The 3,485-nt window shown below is 36.8% G+C and overlaps 1 pseudogene; it reads left to right on the top strand.

The window, feature by feature from the left end:
* The first annotated feature begins 619 nt into the window (after nucleotides 1-619).
* On the top strand, nucleotides 620-1,768 carry LOC132832581 (muscarinic acetylcholine receptor M2-like; annotated as a pseudogene).
* The last annotated feature ends 1,717 nt before the right edge of the window (nucleotides 1,769-3,485 follow it).

The following is a 3,485-nucleotide window of genomic DNA, read 5'->3' as shown; positions in this document are numbered from 1 at the left end:
TAGACATGAAAATGCTCCTCAAATTGTGTAAGAACTAATGGGTCATGCAGTTTCAGCTTAACGTTCCTGCTCTTGCAGTTTACACCACAGGTGATGAATGCAAAGTACATATATGCATGATTTAATTACCTTTTAATATTCATTGTCATATTCCGGTATGGGGAGTACAGAGGGATGTGGACAAATCAGTTCATGAATAATCGAAGGCCCAGGTCAACTTCCTTCGGACTGGTTTTTGATAGCAAAAATGCGAAAAATAACTTCTTAAATATCGACCATAATGTTAAGCTCAAAATGCTGATCACTAAGCTGTCATCATTTGTTTTAGAATGCCAGTTTGCCAATCATCTGCCAACATATTGAATGTCTGTCATATGTCCAATTCAAATGACATACAACTGAAAGTAAGTTTCAAAATTGAACGTATCGAAACGCCCATTTAACATAATACTACAAGAACACAAAATCTGCAAAGTTTATGACAGCACTTTTTAAAAGGTCTTCTTTTTAATTCGAAAAGATGCTTTTTTGCAAAATGAACAATTTTTTTTCCTAATGCTTTGCTTTTATCCTATGTATTTATGCCTTATTAGTGCTAAGTACAAATCAGCCGAGACTTATGGCAAATGCAACAGAAGAAATTCAATCTCTCAGCAACTCAACGGACTTCTTTGCAAGTGCAGGATGGTGCCCTTACAAAACGGCTGAAATGGTTTGCATTGTGATTGCGACAGGAGCATTAAGTCTGGTGACAATCATTGGAAACATTCTGGTCATTATTTCTATCAAAATAAACAGACAATTACAAACTACTAACAACTACTTTATTTTCAGTTTAGCCTGTGCTGATTTGATCATCGGGGCATTCTCTATGAATCTTTACACTATTTATACTGTAAATGGATATTGGCCTCTGGGTCCAGTGGTATGAGATTTATGGCTTACTGTAGACTACGTTGTCAGTAACGCCTCTGTTATGAACCTCCTTATCATAAGCTTTGACCGCTACTTTTGTGTGACAAAGCCCCTTATCTACCCAATGAAACGAACAACTAAGATGGTTGGGATGATGGTTGCAGCGGCTTGGGTGTTGTCTTTTTTCCTGTGGGCTCCTGCCATTCTCTTTTGGCAGTTCATTGTAGGGGAGCGGATTGTCCAAGAGGGTGAGTGTTATGTACAATTCTTCTCAAATCCACCTGTCACTTTTGGAACTGCTATAGTTTCCTTTTATGTCCCAGTTACCATAATGACGATTTTGTATGTGTACATATCTCGTGCCAGCAAGAGTCGAATGAAGGATGATAGAAATCATTCTGAATTATGTAAGGCAACTGTTACTTCAAGTGTAGTGAATGGCAAATTAATGATACCAAACCGCACCAAAACAGCAAATACTCTTGACGATTTGCTGGAGGTCAACATCAGGAATAGGGATGACAACAGAACAACAAATAACATTATAAATGTGACCAGAACACATGTTAAGAGGGCAAATGGTGCGGTATTACGAGAAAAGAAGGTAACTAGGACCATTCTGGCTATTCTCCTGGCCTTCATAATTACATGGACTCCGTACCATATCATGGTTCTCATGGATACCTTCTGCTTAATCTGTGTCCCCAGCATACTTTGGAGCATCGGATACTGGCTCTGTTATATCAATAGTACAATAAATCCTGCCTGCTACGCATTGTGCAATATGACCTTCAAGAAAACGTTCAAACATCTTCTCCTGTGTCAGTGCAAGAATGTAACTGCAACAAAATAAGACATCAGTAATAATCACAATATAGCGAACACGTCTTTAAGTTACATTCCACCAAAATAGGAAACGTCAAGCTCATTTGGAAAGGTCATGAACAAGTTAACATGCTTATACATCATAATGTCAGCATATTTGAATTATATCAATCGAAATGGTAATGTCTCCTTTGAAAAAAAAGGTTCTGTACCGAATATTGAAGCACATGTGTGAGGAAACTCAAATGCCTTTGTACAACGTTATAAACATCAATTCATGTAGTGTCTGATTTTTATGTTGAAGAACTTTTACTTTTCAAATGAATTCGTTAATAATACAAAACATTCACCCCCAGTGGTTGCATAAAGGCGAAATATCTCCATTCACTTTGATGTCTTTCTTATGGATTGGTATGATGTTAACATTGCAGAGTTCGATCTCTCTTCTGTTTGGTGCAACGCCTGAGCTCTATCTATCCTTGATATGAAAATATCAAGGATATCGGAGGCAAAACCATTTTGCAACCGAACATATTGACAGATCTGTTTCTTTCAGTGGAATAGTCATGAATGTTCCTTTCATTCCGTCAAATCAGGCAAAGCACATCATGATGCAAATGACAGCATATGTAACAAGTCGATTTGATCTGCTGAAGTTGCAAATAATTCATAGTTAAGGATATGAATTGTTTCTATTCTAAACATCACTCTGTCGTCCTGACTCTATCAGACTTTGTATTCAAATCCCTGCTGATGACAATGAAGTAAACGTTTCCTCTAACAAATCTTTTGTGTGCATCTGCATTGAACACATTCTCCAAGTTATATAGACTGTAGCAATCTTGAGTTCAATTCTCACTTTACATGATGCAATTATAAAACAATAGGCTTCATTAGAATGAACAAGAATGTAGCCGCATTTTCATTTGCATTCCAAAGTTTTGTGTGTAAATTATAACGAAAAATAATGTCACTACATATTGTTTAAGAATTTTATTTCCCATAATGTCTGCTCCGTGACTTAATATGTTCGACTGCATAAGTCAGCTGAGGATGGAAACACTTTCGTTCTTTTTCTAAGATTAGCTCCTGATCTTTATACATGATATGCATTTTTCTTATGTTTTCCAACTGCAAAACACAATTATCCAGCACCTGCAATGTAGGTACGAAAACTTCACAGTTCAATAAGCAGACCCCCATATAACTGGGATCTGATACTAATCAACCTATTATCAACAATGCAGTTACTTAAACTAGAATTCACATTGCACGTACTTAATAGTTGGATGCATATTGGTGTTCGTTTTTCAAATTCCGCCATGACCAGTGATATTCCCTTTGGTATGTAGTATCGTCCAATTGAGGCTGAATTAAACTAATTAACATTGACTCTCCAAACAAATGAATATGGATTCACACATTTACAAATAGGAGCAAAATATTGCCGCGAACCGCTTTCCAAGCATGTGGTAACCTTCTTTTCAAACTCTGCATCTGATGAGAATTCAGAACAAAAACAAAATAGTGCAAATGCTGGAATTTGGAGATACAACGCGAGGAAAAGCAAGAAGTCAGGGGGAAAATGCGCGCCACAGTTGCGACACATAAAGTTAAGGGACAAGCATAGTATTTTGTGCAAACATTCCCATTCTGTTCGAGGCAAAATTAGTGTAATAGAAAATCTCAGGAAAATTTGTTTCTCTTTGGTCCATTGCTTAATTTGATGATTTGACTTTTCATGA

This window comes from Hemiscyllium ocellatum, chromosome 35, assembly GCF_020745735.1.
Source record: "Hemiscyllium ocellatum isolate sHemOce1 chromosome 35, sHemOce1.pat.X.cur, whole genome shotgun sequence".
NCBI lineage: Eukaryota > Metazoa > Chordata > Chondrichthyes > Orectolobiformes > Hemiscylliidae > Hemiscyllium > Hemiscyllium ocellatum.
The sequence above is the reverse complement of the archived record's forward strand: the minus strand, read 5'-3'. Positions and strand labels throughout refer to the sequence as shown.